This window comes from Armigeres subalbatus, chromosome 3 (assembly GCF_024139115.2).
Source record: "Armigeres subalbatus isolate Guangzhou_Male chromosome 3, GZ_Asu_2, whole genome shotgun sequence".
Taxonomy (NCBI): domain Eukaryota; kingdom Metazoa; phylum Arthropoda; class Insecta; order Diptera; family Culicidae; genus Armigeres; species Armigeres subalbatus.
In genome coordinates, this window is record NC_085141.1 from 99,771,996 (window position 1) to 99,790,175 (window position 18,180).

The 18,180-nt window shown below is 43.8% G+C and overlaps 1 long non-coding RNA gene across 1 annotated transcript in view; it reads left to right on the plus strand.

Annotated features, from left to right (window-relative positions):
* The window catches only part of LOC134226654 (uncharacterized), a 176,276-nt gene extending 159,952 nt beyond the window's left edge, over positions 1-16,324 (plus strand). The window contains exon 4 of the long non-coding RNA XR_009983532.1: positions 16,193-16,324. This is a non-coding gene — a long non-coding RNA (uncharacterized LOC134226654). The remainder of the gene's footprint in view (positions 1-16,192) is intronic.
* Positions 16,325-18,180: the final 1,856 nt, after the last annotated feature.

Genomic DNA, 18,180 nt, shown 5'->3' on the forward strand with positions numbered 1-18,180 from the left:
AAAACGTTTCATCCGATAATGCAAAACTTACAAATAATGAACAATTTATAAACCAAGAAACTATTCTCTTCGTTCAAATAAAACACATTTTTTACATAATAATATGGACTAGAGTGCTCAAAAAAATGTTAGAAGGGACTTGATTTTTTGCAGGAATATTTTGGAAAACATACTAGGAAAATTGGGAATAACCCGGGAATTTATTTTGTCGAAGAGAGTGATAACCCGGATAAAAACATTACTTCTATTGTTGAGCTTAGTCACCATATGCACCATTTGTGTCATATCTTTCCTTTCCTTAAACTAAGCAAATTCCTGAATGAATTGAAAGAAGGAATCATATCCTCTCTTGCCTTCTTGCCTCAACCCAACAAACGTCTGAATTGAAAAAAAAAGTCATATATTCTCTTGCCTTCTACCGGGCAAATTTATCCTTCAAAGAAGGGATCATATCTCCTTCTACCTAAAATCGAGCAAGTGCCTGAATTTAAAGAAGGATTCCTATAATATTTTGCCTTCTGCCGAGCAAATGCATTCTTTGAAAGAAGGGATCATATCTGCCCTTGTCTAAGACCGAGACATTGCCTGAATCGAAGGATGGAATTTCATCCTCTCTTGCCTTCTGTTTGGCAAATGGGTCTTTCAAAGATGTGATCATATCTCCCCTTGCCTTAAACCGACTAAATGCCTCAATCGAAAGAAGGAGTCTAGTTAAGGGGCAGCAGGGACTATGTCCAAGGGCTTGACGACCCCTCCCCATGGCCACTGCGAGTTAGGGGGCCTGCCTAGGATGTGGTGGGGTTTGACAGTGGGCTCTGTTAAACCTCTACAAAAAGCTGCATGTGTCCATAAGCAGGCCCTATCAAACCCAGTCAACACATGAACGTATATGGTGTCGTGTAGGATGCTGAAGTGCAGGCGATAGAGGTACTTTTCCACACAACATGTATGTATATCGTCTCCAATTTAGCATCTTGTATTGCACCATGTGCGATTTTATGTAGACTGGGAAGCGACCGTGTGCCGCTCAAAGCGCACAAGCCCAACACGAGTGCCAAACGGCACATCAGGATTAATACCAGTGAGATCCTGATTACGGTATACTGGTCAAGGCAAGTGACACACACACGCGCGCGAAAGTAATGCAAAACAAATGACATGTAAAATGAACGTAAATTTACATTCTTACTTAACGTCAAATAGACATAAAATAAGGGTTGCTGAATAACATTAGCTTCCCGATTACTATCAATTATTTTCAATTTTAATCCTGTTTCTTTTTACTTTTCTTACGTTAATGAAATGATAACGCGGGCACCTAATCCGAAATTATAATGAACAATCGCTCACTTTGAGCGATTGATTGTTTATTCTCGCGAAGAATGAACAATTGAACAAATTAAGGAAATGCTAATACTGCTGTGTAGAAGTTTCATAGGTCACATCACTTTCCATGGTGAATCCCGATCTATGTTACTGATAACCCCACCCAACTAACACTACTTCCTTCCCGTGGTAAATGTGGAGATGCAGAGGTATTCTCGGTCTCTAGTAGCAACAATTACCACACACTCGCATTCCCTCCCTTTCCCAACTGACTGTAAGGACTTGGCCGGCGCCGTTATTGATCAACATTTGCGAGCTGCTGAAACGTGCACTTCGAGAATAGTTGGTAAATCCCAACCACTATTCCCTTGGATCGTAGTGCAATTTGCACCAGTTCTGATCAATCACGGAGTAGCAACCATTGATATGTACAGTCAGTCTAAGCTAAGCTAAGCTAAGCAATCGAAAGAAGGAGTCTAGTTCTTTTTTGCCTTTTATCGGAAAATGCAACCTATAAAAAAAGCTCATATCTCCCCTTCTCTTCAAACGAGTAAAGGCCTGAATCGAAAAAAGTAGTCAAAGAAGTGATCATATCTCCCCTTGCCTTACAGGTGGGCTTCGTGGCCGTGCGGTTAGCGACGTGCGGTTAGCGTCTAGACGCATGTGCTATGGAGTGTTCGATTCCCGCCCCGGTAAGGAGGAAACTTTTCGTGATCGAAAAATTCTCCAGTGGTCTACTGGGTGTTATGTGCCCTGTCCGTTGTCTCATGCTAGGTGTTAAGTGTTCAGTCTGTACGACCTTTGGTCGAAGACGGTGTTCCTGTCTTTTTACATCCTCGCTTGCCTTCTGCCGGCATTTGAATTGGAAAGAGTATCTACACGTGTGTTTGTGTACCCATACCAAAACTTGTGTGCAAGAACTGCAAGGGCCTATATTATACAATATCTACATAAGAACTATACAAGGAATGTCGACTGGAGATCTTCGACGTGTATTCTCGAGCTAAATGACCATGTTTGAAGCAATTGCGACGGAGGTGACATCCTTAAAAACGATGGACACGTGTGAAAGCAATGTATCTCCGCACATAAATGACGTTGTTCACGGCGTTGTTGCTGACATTTAGTGAAAATAACTTCCGTCTACGTTGTGGTGACTGCTCGAAGACTTTCGACTCCACCTTCGATGGTACAGCTTCGATAATGTGGATTCTCCGCTGCAAGAATTCTGCATTAAGTTCTTTACGGTGTCTTGCTCCTTCGTAGACAAATGTTCCTTTAATGCTCGTCGTGTGCTCGAGTCGAGGCAAAAACTTAAATGTCGCCCAACAACAGATTCTTGTACTCAGCCGGTTGTATGATCTTATCCAGGATCAATATCACATTGATCATCCTTTAGAGTTCCGTGATCGACTAGTGCCTTAGACTCGCCTACTGAGCACCCCATGAAATTTCTCCACATTGGGGAGGTCCGTCGACGGTGATGCCGTAGCTGGTTGTGAATTAGGTGATCATGGCCCTTACTATACGTAGAGTGACATCTCCAGGTCGAGTCGACTGATATTGGACGAATTGTTCCGGAACTGTACCACCTTCTTCCGTTAGAAACGATTTCGCTGGTTCTTCATATCTAACTTATATGAACCCACAATACATAAATCATTGGTTTTCTCCTCAACTACTGCTGATGGCGAGTATGGGCACTGAGGTTGGTGGATCAGTTGATGGTGGCGGTTTTGCTTGCAATGGATGGAAAATGGCGATTCGTTTTTTTGCCTTTTCTCGTATACTCGTATTTTTATGTTGTTTGAGATGATGATATTCCTTTGATGTTTATATGGCGATTTTATAACTTTAGAGCACTCCACTATGACGCGATCTTTGTTTGGGAAATGGCTTTCAATACTTGTTTACTTATTGTTGACCGTTCCGTCGCTTTCTTGTAGGTCATCTAGTTTGAAGGGGACCAGCTTATGTCAGGTTTTTTTTTCTCGACCGACAAATTTGTTTTTCATGAACAACAACAGTCAAATTAGTAACTATTTATCTTCTAGCATTCGATTAGTAACTCGAAACGTGTGAAAATCGTCAAAATTATCGATATGAAAAATGCGATTTTTTTATATTGAAATGTAAACAAAATGCTCCTGTTAGGCGCATACAGCAGTAGAACATTACTGCATTTACAAGTTCAAACCACGATACGTTTTAGTTCAAACCATGATCAATTTGTACCTTGTATAAATGTTACGATTTTATCTATTTAACTATTGAGAAACAACAATTTTACGATTATGTCAATCGATTACAGATAAAAATGGCTTTCTATTGATATATTGATCTCAGTCCTGTGCCATGAAATGAGTCTTTTACGAGCTTTTTAAAATTGTGCCACTGGTGGGGGAATTTCGCGCAATTTCAGGACGTTTTAAATCGCTTTATTCCACTACTTAAACAATATGTTTGAAAGTTCAAATGAACTTTATCCCTTCCAGTATACCTTAATATGGCATTCATCTTCTTTTAGGTTCATTTCCTGTCAGTCAATGAGATGGTAATTTCGACTGATTTCAAAATGGTTCAAATCATGATTCGCTTTTCACTAGTTCAAACTATTATTGGATACCTACCCTACTACTTTTTATGAGTTCTAAAGAAAACCATCGTAATCGAACTGTAATCAACCTAGATGGCGACGCTGCAATCGATTAAATGATTGACAGGTCGAAAAAACAACCCGGGCAAGATCGGGCAGATTCATAGTTCATATTAAAAATAACGTTGCTTGAAACAAAAACAAAATAACATATTTTGTTATAACTGAACCTGATACTAAATATATGGCTTACTGTGCAGTTGGATTTTTTTACAGGTCGTAATAGGTCTCCAGATTATGGCCAAGAAATTTTTATTTTTGTCTCAACAAGATTATTTTTCAAGATCATGACACTAATCCCATTACAATTTAGGCAACGTTTTCAAATCATATCAGCGTTGTAATATCTGTGGCTGGAAGACTGCTACATCCATATTTATTGCCTGCCTGCAATTCGGGTTTAAGCATTTTTTAAATCATATTTTGAAAAGATCTTGTTACATCATTTGAAAGTTAATGGCTGCTAAAAACAACATTTTATCGAAATAAGTTGTAAATATCACAATGTGTTAAAATTGTGTTCACTTTTTGTTATGCTCTTCGAGACGGAAGGCTTAGAACTGGACGGTGAGAAGGGATACACTCAGTTGGAGTATCAGACGAGCTTTCGAGATATGCCGTTCTTATGTCTCTTACGTCTCTTCGATGAAGCCAAATATCGTCAGGCGTCTAATAAAGAAAGATAAATTACGTAACAGTAGAATTGAACCCCGACTTAACGCTTATTATATACTTCGACAATCTTTATAGTCCTTGTAACTCAGAGGAGAACCGAAGACCGTGAACGGCTTCTGCACTAATAGCATACAATAGTTCTATAGGATAAGTGCAACCGTGCTGTAGTGACCGTATTTAGCGAACTGCGAAAGGCGGGAAAACCTTCATTTTTGTAGACATTTGGATCAGCATCGATGGATGTGGATTTTGAAATTTGAAGTTTGGTGGGATTCAACATCGATTATTCACTGCCTACACGAACCCAAAATTTGGAACTAGGGGAACGGTTCGGCACTTCATCTTATATCTCCCATATCCATCCCATAGAAAACAAAGCAACGAAAAAGAATTTGATTTGTTTATTATTTTTGTGATTTTTTTAACAGTTAGCACGCATGTTAGCAAAAAGAAGTGACGAGATTGATGCTGTTTTTCTTTGTTTTGCGATTAGATAAATATATGTTCAGTGAGATGGAAAACGGAACCCTTCCCCTATATATGATGTGAAAAATAATCAATTTCAACAATCGTGAGCAAAAGATTTTTTCGACTTTTCAATTGTTAGTTGTCATTTGTATAAAAAGACCTGATGGTCACATCACTTAACAGCGTAAACTTATACCCAGCGTAGGCCACCCATTAATATATGTTTCTTCATCTGAACTTTGTAAAGACACATATATTAACACGGTCTCAAAACAGCAAAGATCAAAGAATATGATTCTTTGGAATTTTTCAAAGAATGAGAAGAATTAGAATTTAATGAATTCAATCGATTGAAAATTTATGAATGTCTATTAATCATTTTTGTTCACCGAGACCGGTAAAATTTAAAAAAAACTAATATTCTTATATTCTAACAACTTTCTAATTAAAGCAGCATTCAAGCATTTCTGCAAGTAATATATTTCCCGACCACGTTCCAACAACAATCAAGTCATTTGTTTGAACCCACGTCTGCAGCTGATTGCAAAAGTCAGCTTGATCCGTACCGCCGAGGGCTGCACGTGCGGACAATTGAAACCACTAGAAATATTATTTGCTGACTCTTGGATAATTTCCAGTGCAGTTATTGCTGACCGACCACCACCTGAGAGCCGAACTGTTTCCGAGTTCCACATGGCGGGTTGCGTAGGCCCTCCATCGCTCACCGTTCTCTATCTCACACTTGAGCTCATTGTCTTTTTGATCTAAACTTGGCTGTATGACGATCCATCGGCCTACGCCCTCGTAATAAAGTAGGTTCATACGCACAAGCAAGTCATGTTCTATTCTAGTCACATCATCATCCTAAACACAAGCCAACTTCTAAACGCAAATAGGCACAAACTCCGACACCACCAACAACGGCATACCTTGCCCCTCCATAGTACATGTCATAAGTCACCGCCTATGGCTGTTATAGTCATAGTCATCGTCCCGGGGAAGGCATGCAAGCCTTTTTATTATTATTATGGATTCAGCTGCATTTAAATGGAATGTTTAATCTATGCAAACAGTTTTGCTGCTGCTGCTGCTGCATCCACTAACGAACACGAAACATCGCTGGCATCATATTTCGATCGTATGGGAAGATACCCCCAGAGAGAGAGAGAGAGAGAGAGAGAGATACAGGAGGCCACGCACTGACGACGGTACGACGTCATTAAAATGCTATTCAGTCGATTGGTGGCGGTTTGTGGACGGCCGGCCCGAACCGGATCGGATCGGGTTCACTGTTTTCGGGTTGCAGGGAAGAAGCAATAAATTTGTACATCAAATTGTAGTTATATATTCAGGAAATTTGTCTCCTCATCACGTCGAGGCGTCCGTGTGTGTTGGACAATTTCCATCACGGTAAACACGGTGCGGCAGCAGTACAAGTGGGGTGACGATCCTCCCTGCCAACTCCCATGACTGGTCGCTTTACCAACTTTTCCCATTAGATGAAATACTTTAAAGCAGTCAGTGTTTCCCGTTTCACGTACTCGGGACGGGGTGGGGTGGTGAGGTTTCAAATTTTCGTGCGGGGTTTTCGCCATAAAAGGGGGCAGGGCGTCGCTTAATTAGGTCATTAACTCCCGGGCCGGGTGCGATTGTATCGATCCAGGGCCAGGAAATATGAGCTAAATCAGCACACGTGTCGCCTTATCCGGTGGAGTGGATTGGTGCTCGTGGCTGGCTCGGGCAATCCAGGAAGCGATAGGAATCGAGTTGAATTTTAAAACTTTGGTAATTGATTATTTAGACTTTTATGGTGGTAATTTCCTAGACTCGAGACTAATTAGGTTTATCTTGAAATAAAATACATTTAGATTATGTTTCGGTTAGCCTTGTGAGCATGCAAATGTGATGGATTGCCAATCCGGAGGTGCCGAGTTCGATTCTCGGTCAGGTCTAGGATGTGTTCGGGTGAGAAATATTCTCGAGCCCTGGGTATAGTGTATCCATTGTACTTGCCACCCATGATGTATATTCATGAATGAATAAGCAATGAAAGAAATAAGAAATATTATCCTCTAAACATTTGTAAATTATTGACCAAACGTCCTTTTGACAAATTTCATTCGATCAACGACCTCTACTCGACTGTGTCACAAAGCCGTTCTCACTCAGTAACGCGTGTGTGTAGAGTCTGTAGACAGAGGTTGATCATACTAAAGACACTATTAACAAAGACAAGAAATGTTCTAATCGGAATTCTAAATTTACTATTTACTATTGATTTTGTATTTATAAAACACTAAATATATTTGATCCATTTGGCTAGAATGCCGTTAATGTGAGTTTTGAACATTTATTTTTGATTTAGCATAACTCCTAAAAAAAATTTTATCATCTACTTTATTGGAATTATTTTTTATTTTTTATTTGTTATAGCGTATTGTTGGCCGGGTTTGCCCCCTCTTAGGACGCCAGGGCTAAGGGGGCGCCTAAATCCAGAATTTCGCTATGAGAAAAAATAACAAATCAATCTCAAATTCTCTGGTTCAAAGTGATTCGGTTCAAGCTTCTATTAGACGATTCCCTTCGGGGACTTCATCCGTATTCATTCGTTTGAATCATTTCCAGAAGGCTCTTCTTCTTCTTATTGGCATTACATCCCCACACTGGAACAGAGCCGCCTCGCAGCTTAGTGTTCATTAAGCACTTCCACAGTTATTAACTGCGAGGTTTCTAAGCCAGGTTACCATTTTTGCATTCGTATATCATGAGGGTAGCACGATGATACTTTTATGCCCAGGGAAGTCGAGACAATTTCCAATCCGAAAATTGCCTAGACCGGCACCGGGAATCGAACCCAGCCACCCTCAGCATGGTCTGCTTTGTAGCCGCGCGTCTTACCGCACGGCTAAGGAGGGCCCCAGAAGGCTCTTTTCCATCAATAACTGATACAGGTTTCGCATCGTTAGTTCAGGGAGCATGTTCCCCTTAATTAAAGATATGTGTGCCACTGCCTTCATTGTTTTCATCATTTTCCTGACGGCAAAGGAAGTGCAAAATGGAACAATATTCTGAGAAGCAGCCCTAGACGAGTAAAAATACAAATCGTCAAAGGCGAAACACAGAGTAGACTGTAAAAAACGCGTAAATCAAATCCATATAGCCTATATAGTTTTCGTTCCGGTCCTCTTGAAAGGAGGCTTCCGAGCCTCTTGAAAGAAGGCTTCCGAGCCCCTTGAAAGAAGGCTTCCGAGCCTCTTGAAAGAAGGCTTCCGAGCCTCTTGAAAGGAGGCTCTGAGCCTCTTGAAAGGAGGCTTCTGAGCCTCTTGAAAGGAGGCTTGAGCCTCTTGAAAGGAGGCTTCTGAGCTCTCTTGAAAGGAGGCTTCCTGAGCTCTTGAAAGGAGGCTTCTGAGCCTCTTGAAAGGAGGCTTCCTGAGCCTCTTGAAAGGAGGCTCTGAGCCTCTTGAAAGGAGGCTTCTGAGCCTCTTGAAAGGAGGCTCTGAGCTCTCTTGAAAGGAGGCTTGGAGCCTCTTGAAAGGAGGCTTGAGCCTCTTGAAAGGAGGCTTCTGAGCCTCTTGAAAGGAGGCTTCCTGAGCTCTTGAAAGGAGGCTTCTGAGCTCCTCTTGGAAAGGAGGCTTGAGCTCTCTTGAAAGGAGGCTTGAGCCTCTTGAAAGGAGGCTCTGGAGCTCTTGAAAGGAGGCTTGAGCCTCTTGAAAGGAGGCTCTGAGCTCTCTTGAAAGGAGGCTTCTGAGCTCTTGGAAAGGAGGCTTGAGCCTCTTGAAAGGAGGCTCTGAGCCTCTTGAAAGGAGGCTTCTGAGCTCTCTTGAAAGGAGGCTTTGAGCCTCTTGAAAGGAGGCTTCTGAGCTCTTGAAAGGAGGCTTCCTGAGCCTTTGAAAGGAGGCTTCCTGAGCCTCTTGAAAGGAGGCTTCCTGAGCTCTTGAAAGGAGGCTCTGAGCCTCTTGAAAGGAGGCTTCTGAGCCTCTTGAAAGGAGGCTTCTGAGCCTTTGAAAGGAGGCTTCTGAGCTTTTGAAAGGAGGCTTGAGCCTCTTGAAAGGAGGCTCTGAGCCTCTTGAAAGGAGGCTCTGAGCTCTTGAAAGGAGGCTCTGAGCCTCTTGAAAGGAGGCTTCCTGAGCTCTTGAAAGGAGGCTTGAGCCTCTTGAAAGGAGGCTTCTGAGCCTCTTGAAAGGAGGCCTGAGCCTCTTGAAAGGAGGCTCTGAGCTCTTGAAAGGAGGCTTCCTGAGCCTCTTGAAAGGAGGCTTCTGAGCCTCTTGAAAGGAGGCTTCTGAGCCTCTTGAAAGGAGGCTCTGAGCCTCTTGAAAGGAGGCTCTGAGCCTTCTTGAAAGGAGGCTTCCTGAGCCACTTGAAAGGAGGCTTCGAGCCACTTGAAAGGAGGCTCTGAGCCTCTTGAAAGGAGGCTCTGAGCCTCTTGAAAGGAGGCTGAGCCTCTTGAAAGAAGGCTTCTGAGCCTCTTGGAAAGGAGGCTTCCTGAGCCTCTTGAAAGGAGGCTTCTGAGCCTCTTGAAAGGAGGCTTGAGCCTCTTGAAAGGAGGCCTGAGCCTCTTGAAAGGAGGCTTCTGAGCCTCTTGAAAGGAGGCTTCTGAGCCTCTTGAAAGGAGGCTTCCTGAGCCTCTTGAAAGGAGGCTTCCTGAGCCTCTTGAAAGGAGGCCTGAGCCTCTTGAAAGGAGGCCTGAGTCTCTTGAAAGGAGGCTCTGAGTCTCTTGAAAGGAGGCCCTGACCCTCTTGAAAGGAGGCTTCCTGACCCTCTTGAAAGGATGCTTCCTGACCCTCTTGAAAGGAGGCTCTGAGCCTCTTGAAAGGAGGCTCTGAGCCTCTTGAAAGGAGGCTTCCTGAGCCTCTAGAAAGGAGGCTCTGAGGCTCTAGAAAGGAGGCCTGGCCTCTTGAAAGAAAACTTCCGGGTCTCTCAAAAGAAGGCTTCCTGGTCTCTTGAAAGGAGGCTTCCTGGCCTCTTGAAAGGAGGCTTCTGGCCTCTTGAAAGGAGGCTCTGGCCTCTTGAAAGGAGGCTCTGGCCTCTTGAAAGGAGGCTTCTGGCCTCTTGAAAGGAGGCCACTGGGCCTCTTGAAAGGAGGCTTCTGGCCTCTTGAAAGGAGGCTCTGAGCCTCTTGAAAGGAGGCCTGAGCCTCTTGAAAGGAGGCTTCTGGCCTCTTGAAAGGAGGCTTCCTGGCCTCTTGAAAGGAGGCCTGGGCCTCTTGAAAGGAGGCTTCCTGGCCTCTTGAAAGGAGGCTTGAGCCTCTTGAAAGGAGGCTTCTGAGCCTCTTGAAAGGAGGCTTCTGAGCCTCTTGAAAGGAGGCTTCTGAGCCTCTTGAAAGGAGGCTTCTGAGCCTCTTGAAAGGAGGCTCTGAGCCTCTTGAAAGGAGGCTTCTGAGCCTCTTGAAAGGAGGCTTCTGAGCCTCTTGAAAGGAGGCTCTGAGCCTCTTGAAAGGAGGCTTCCTGAGCCTCTTGAAAGGAGGCTCTGGAGCCTCTTGAAAGGAGGCTTCTGAGCCTCTTGAAAGGAGGCTTCCAAGCCTCTTGAAAGGAGGCTTCCAAGCCTCTTGAAAGGAGGCTTCCTGGGCCTCTTTGGAAAGGAGGCCTGGGCCTCTTGAAAGGAGGCTTCTGGGCCTCTTGAAAGGAGGCTTCTGGGCCTCTTGAAAGGAGGCCTGGCCTCTTGAAAGGAGGCTTCCTGGCCTCTTGAAAGGAGGCTTCCGGCCTCTTGAAAGGAGGCTCTGGGCCTCTTGAAAGGAGGCTTCCTGGCCTCTTGAAAGGAGGCTTCCGGGCCTCTTGAAAGGAGGCTTCCTGGCCTCTTGAAAGGAGGCTTCCTGGGCCTCTTGAAAGGAGGCTTCCGGGCCTCTTGAAAGGAGGCCTGGCCTCTTGAAAGGAGGCTTCCGGGCCTCTTGAAAGGAGGCCTGGGCCTCTTGAAAGGAGGCCCTGGCCTCTTGAAAGGAGGCCTGGCCTCTTTGAAAGGAGGCCTGGGCCTCTTGAAAGGAGGCTTCCTGGCCCTTGAAAGGAGGCTTCCGGCCCTTGAAAGGAGGCTTCCTGGCCTCTTGAAAGGAGGCTTCCTGGCCTCTTGAAAGGAGGCTTCCTGGCCTCTTGAAAGGAGGCTCTGGTCTCTTGAAAGGAGGCTTCCTGGCCTCTTGAAAGGAGGCTCTGGCCTCTTGAAAGGAGGCTTCTGGCCTCTTGAAAGGAGGCTTCCTGGCCTCTTGAAAGGAGGCTTCCTGGCCTCTTGAAAGGAGGCTTCTGGCCTCTTTGAAAGGAGGCTTCCTGGGCCTCTTGAAAGGAGGCTTCTGGCCTCTTTGAAAGGAGGCTTCTGGGCCTCTTGAAAGGAGGCTTCCGGGCCTCTTTGAAAGGAGGCTTCCTGGCCTCTTGAAAGGAGGCTTCCTGGCCTCTTGAAAGGAGGCTCTGGCCTCTTGAAAGGAGGCTTCCGGGCCTCTTGAAAGGAGGCTTCCTGCCTCTTTGAAAGGAGGCTCTGGCCTCTTGAAAGGAGGCCTGAGCCTCTTGAAAGGAGGCTCTGGAGCCTCTTGAAAGGAGGCTTCCTGAGCCTCTTGAAAGGAGGCTTCTGGCCTCTTGAAAGGAGGCTTCCTGGCCTCTTGAAAGGAGGCCTGGCCTCTTGAAAGGAGGCTTCTGGCCTCTTGAAAGGAGGCTTCCTGGCCTCTTGAAAGGAGGCTTCCTGGCCTCTTGAAAGGAGGCCTGGCCTCTTGAAAGGAGGCTTCCGGGCCTCTTGAAAGGAGGCTCTGGCCTCTTTGAAAGGAGGCTCTGGCCTCTTGAAAGGAGGCCTGGCCTCTTGAAAGGAGGCTTCCTGGCCCTTGAAAGGAGGCTTCTGGCCTCTTGAAAGGAGGCCTGGCCTCTTGAAAGGAGGCTTCCTGGGCCTCTTGAAAGGAGGCTTCCTGGCCTCTTGAAAGGAGGCCTGGCCTCTTGAAAGGAGGCTTCCTGGCCTCTTGAAAGGAGGCCTGGGCCCTTGAAAGGAGGCCTGGCCTCTTGAAAGGAGGCTTCCTGGGCCTCTTGAAAGGAGGCTCTGGCCTCTTGAAAGGAGGCTTCCGGGCCTCTTGAAAGGAGGCCTGGCCTCTTGAAAGGAGGCTTCCTGGCCTCTTGAAAGGAGGCCTGGCCTCTTGAAAGGAGGCTTCCGGGCCTCTTGAAAGGAGGCTTCCTGGCCTCTTGAAAGGAGGCCTGGGCCTCTTGAAAGGAGGCCTTCCGGGCCCTTGAAAGGAGGCCTGGGCCTCTTGAAAGAAGGCCTGGTCTCTTGAAAGAAGGCCTGGTCTCTTGAAAGAAGGCCTCCGGTCTCTTGAAAGGAGGCCTGGGTCTCTTGAAAGGAGGCCTGGGTCTCTTTGAAAGGAGGCCTGGTCTCTTGAAAGGAGGCCTCCGGGTCTCTTGAAAGGAGGCCTGGTCTCTTGAAAGGAGGCCTCCTGGTCTCTTGAAAGGAGGCCTCCTGGTCTCTTGAAAGGAGGCCTGGGTCTCTTGAAAGGAGGCCTGGTCTCTTGAAAGGAGGCCTGGTCTCTTGAAAGGAGGCCTGGGTCTCTTTGAAAGGAGGCCTGGGTCTCTTTGAAAGGAGGCCTGGGTCTCTTGAAAGGAGGCCTGGGTCTCTTGAAAGGAGGCCTCTGGTCTCTTGAAAGGAGGCTCTGGGTCTCTTGAAAGGAGGCCTGGGTCTCTTGAAAGGAGGCCTGGTCTCTTGAAAGGAGGCCTGGGTCTCTTGAAAGGAGGCCTGGGTCTCTTGAAAGGAGGCCTCTGGGTCTCTTGAAAGGAGGCCTGGGTCTCTTGAAAGGAGGCCTCCGGGTCTCTTGAAAGGAGGCCTCCGGGTCTCTTGAAAGGAGGCCTCCGGGTCTCTTGAAAGGAGGCCTCCGGGTCTCTTGAAATATTTAAATCATCATACAAGTGTTCAGTTTTACAGAATTTTGTTAGTTTACGTATAATCTAAATAAAATACTCACTGACTGATATTCATTCGAAAATTGAACGTGCTCAGGCGAATTTGAATATGTTACGAAGTGAGGGTGACAAACAAGGCCGATGGGTCTCACGAAAAACAGCAAATGACAATTTCGGTCAAATAGCCCTCCCTGCCAAACGTCCATTTCGGCCAAATGGCATTTTCGACCAAAAAACTTTCGGACAGATGAGTTTGATCGGTCGAACAGTTTTTGGTCTAGACAAACGTTTCCCTGACCTTATGTTTCCCCGGGGGTCGTGCCGAGTACGACCGGAATTGGCCTTCTGTGAACGCCAATTTACAAAGCAAATGCCTCAGCTTATAGACAACCACAACATTGCTTTTTCTCATAAATCAATAATACGGAATCATATCTAAAACAACTATTCACTTATTAATTCCATCCTTCCACACGGAATGCTTTGTTCTTGCCATTCTCTTAGGGATGAGCGAAAAAACCTGTTGGTTTAATGCAAAATACCGATTCCAGACATGACCGGAGCTACACTCTCCTCACTTTACCAGCCTACATATTTACGGCTCTGTAGATAAAGATGCTATCTGTGAAATTTATATCAACAACCACCTCAAGGGCTCAACCTCAGTCGAGTTGCTTCAAGACCATTCGAAACCACAATTGTATGAGATTCATAACCCCCTCGCGCCGCTCGTGTCGGCTGCTGTCCAACTTAAGGATGGCGGTTGCTGTTATCCTTCCATTCCACTTCAGTCCGTATTGTTCCTCTTTCCTCCGCCATCGGTGTCATCCGCATCAGCAGATCAGATCCGAATCGGGGAACGAACAAGAAACAAGTTGTCACACTCACCTATCGTCGCTGAGGAAACGTGCCGGTCAACGTCCGGGTCCCATTTCCCCGCACCACCGTCTTATTAAATATCTAAAGACTGTTACTAGCCTATAAGTCGGAGATTGCAAAATGGAAAAAAATGCAACCCGATCTAAATTTCTAGATCACACTCAACTTTATTTGGATAATGTCCAGAAAAGGCCAATCTTCTCAACGCGTTATCTTCGCCATAAAATATAGAAGGTTTATTGTTCCCGTTCAGAACGACGCAATCTTCCATTCCTTACAGAAATACTGCCGATATGGGATAAGATAAACAAAGCATTTCGGCCAAACCACCCCTTGTTCGAGCCAGGTTGAGTGGAGCGGGGAACAGCGCCAGAACGAAGACGAATTACAAAGACAAATATTCGGCCGGAAAGGTAGACAGACATTCATTTCTTGGAAAGGAAAGCTTCAGGACCTATCAAGAAGATCCGGGGCGTTGCGTTCGGTTGTACACGTCTGTCAGAGCTATGGATGACCGGCTCGTATCATTTTCAATTTTATTACACTGTTGTGAGTGTAAACAAAGTCCCTACAGCAGAAAGGGGACCACTTTAAAGATTTCCATTTCCCTCCACTCTGACGGAATGGTATTCATAATGAACCGGGATTCCCGAGTACCGAGATGTGGGCCGCAAGATAAACAGAATCATGCACTGTGAAAAAATATGTTTTGGGAATTTTTCCTTTTTTACTTATTTACGAAAAAAAAATCTACCTAATTCTGAGTTATTTTTGCAGTACTTTACTACCCTTGTTGAATAAATGTATGCTTGACATAACATTCACATAGAAAAGTTGAAATTGCTATCTTTTTCATGCGTGTGTAATAATGCTGGATTCTTTACGTAACCGAGAAAACCGATCCACATTATGCGTAATATGAGGGTGAGGTAAACAAGAATGCACCCTCATAACTGAAAGAACAAAAAAAGTCCAATCTTCATTCAGCTCGTATTTGAAGAGGAAGAAAGGCATCCAGCCTGGTGAAATGCATTTCTGATGGTTGCCATAATCACTCGAGAGCTCGCGCTGAAGGGATCAAATTTAATTGGAAAATAACTTTGGCCATAAAGGTCTTTGAGTCCGGCAGAGTCTTAATGAATACGTGTCGTTAGAAATTTTGGATGCGATGTGACAGCTACGGCCAACCGGTCTCATAAAAGAAGAACGAAATTTGACACCATCAGCGGGTTGCAATATCTATAGAAGAAAATTGCGGGATCGTTAAACACGGCTTTGAAGAACGGGTACTGACAGTTGATTTAATCGATTTTTAAATTATAGACAATTGATTAGATATTTGTTTATTATTCTACTTTTTCGTAACTCGAGCTTTTAAATTAAATGAAGAAATTTAATGAATTTATTTCTAACCATTTTTTACAATGAAAACCTCAAACCTTGCAAAAAGCTGTCATTTTCTGCATAAAACATCAAAAAAATAGAACCAAATAACCAGCAGCACGAAAACCTATGCTATTTATTTACACGAATTCCACGAAATTCGCTCGTGTGGAAAAATGTGTTCAAGTGTGCAAACAGCAGAAATATGTAAAAGGCCCCACAACCCAAAACAGACCCGTTCTCCAGACGACACTCAGCAACAAATTGACATTGACCACCGACTGACTGGTACTGACATAGGGAAAAAATAAACTCAAACCTTGCATTCTCCTCTAAACAAAAACCACACAATCACACTCGGTGGACCTGAACGAGATTGCTAATAATGTTCGCTTTTCCGCCACATCGCGCGCCTCGCCGCCTCTGTCCGGCTCCGGTTGACCCATTTTCAAACGGGTTCCAGAGTAGCAAAACGCTCCTATACCTTTGCGCTCGGCATAACCTCTTCAACTTCGAATTCGCTCGTTGGTCTGCCAACAACGCCAACGTCTTATCTCCATCTCCGGGCGGCCTCCTCCTGCTTGTTGAGTCGGTTATTTTGCTTTTTGCCCACTTCAGCGTTTTTTCGCTGCCGCTAGATCGAGCCCCTCTCGTACCTACCTTTGATTCGAACATTTTTTGTCTTTTTCCCCGTCGCCTCCACTAATAGGAAGCATTTGAGGCTTTGATTTTTATTATTTATATTTTGATTTTTCAATCATAAGAATTCTTTTTCGACGAGGAATCAGTTCTGTTATTTGAAACAAAAAGCCAAAAACTAATCACAAAAACTGTAACTCATTAAATAACATTATTTTACATTTTATAAATAGGTAGAAGTCTGATTTTATTTGATAAATAATATTATAAATGATTTTCTGTCATTGATTATGTTTATTCTCTGTTTCTTCCACAGTGACGGAATCGTTGTTCGCAGCAGGCGGGTATAACACACCCCCGGCTAGCTCGCCCTTCCTGTCCTGTTCCCCACTGGAACTGGTCACCAAAAATTTTCACAGTACCGGCGCTGCAGTCACCTTTAGTCAAGTAAGTATTCCCGTTAACTAGCTTTAATCAAATTAAACACAGTGTGGAGTTCGAATTCCACGTGGTTTTGGTTATTCAAGCAGGCGTTATCAGCAGTAGAAGCAGAAGTATTAGAACAATAGAAGCCATACAACTCTAGACCAACATTTGAAAAGGGCGTAACATCCAAAATGTATTTCTTCTGATTCTTAATAAATAAAAATGAAATAACGTAATAAAAAAACGTAAATAAAAAACTAATAAGCTATGGCTATTCGAAAATACTAATACACTTCATTATGCCACCTAATGAATGATCCCATATCAAAAAGCTAATAATATTCATAAGTTAATGAAAAGTATAAGTTTTGAAATATATGTGGCGCATGCAAGGTATAAGTTTTTTTTTTTAATATATCATTAAGCACCGGCTTTGGCAAAAAATAGTATTAGAAATCTCAATAATAAATAACATTTAATTTTTTTACGTGCATATATACTGCAGCTAACCGCAAGTCGAGCACATCTGTATATGGGCCTCCATTCACAGATGTGCTCGACTTTCGGTTAGCGGCAGTATAGGTATACATAGATGTAGAAGAAGAATCAGAAGGAATACATTTTGGCTGTCACGCCCTTTTGATATGTTGGTCTAGAATTGTGATCAACATGATTCCGTCATACTAAGCCGAATTTCGCATAAATGGTTTGTTCGGTATATTGAATGTCAAATTCATTCAAATATGAAAAATGGGATGATGCGACGAAAAACAAGGACATCTGACACTTAAAGCAATATAATACTACTGGCGGCACCAGAATTCTGAGAATGGTGGAGCACCAGCTGCCGTAATCTAAAAAAGTGACGTATGCGCCAAATTACAACATACTAGTTTTCCATTTTTCTGTTAAAGTGCACGATGACAAATTTTCGGAAAATGGTTAAATCGTAACTTTTTCAGATTACGGCAGCAGTAGTAAGAACTATAAAAGGGGTTAATCAGTTAGCGCCAAATTAATTAAAAAGGCAGGCAGTTTCAAAGATTACGATACATTTAAATATGTATCAATTGGATAGTAATTTTTAAAGGATCTCTAGAATTCTCTGGAATGTTTTTCCTAAACTTCCAATTCCTGGAACGCATGAGAATATCTGAAGCAGTATGACAATGATCAATGGATAAACTATAATCGCGACATTTTGGGGGTTATCTAGCAAGTATTGCCGTAGTCAAAACTACGGTTTTACTACTGTCCAGAATTATTCGGGCGTTCTCGAGAATTCCTTGGAAATAAACTTCAGACATTTTTACGTTAATATCTTAAATAGTTCTTTACGACTCCAGAAAATTTCAAGAATAATTCCAGGAATTTCTTACCCTTAACAGGCGATTGTTAGATTTTCTAACAATTCTGTATAAGAACATTCCAAAACCTATATAAGAACTAGGCATATGCAAAAATTCTAGATTCTCATACAAATATTGTATGAAACCTTACAATCTTTGTTTGTAAGCTTATATTTCAAACAAACAAAATTTCATAAGGACCTTCTGAACGAATTTCTGATATGCTTAAATTTCTTTGGACATTCCTTCAAGAACTCTTTCGAAATTTCCTCCAGTGAGTTTTAATCCCCCATGAGCGTAAGCAATCTGTTTATATCGACCTCTCATATGACCCCACGAAGCACATCGATTGGGGCAAATATGCGGATGCTATCATTGTAGGCGTACAGTCTATAGAAGCACTTCCCCCGCGGGAAGCGTACCGTTTTCTGTCCCAGTTGATTATTGGAGGCGCGCTTCAGGCACAACGCCGGCCGGTGCCAGGAGCTTCGGTTTATAGAAATCCGCACAGTTCGTGGTGGAATAGCGA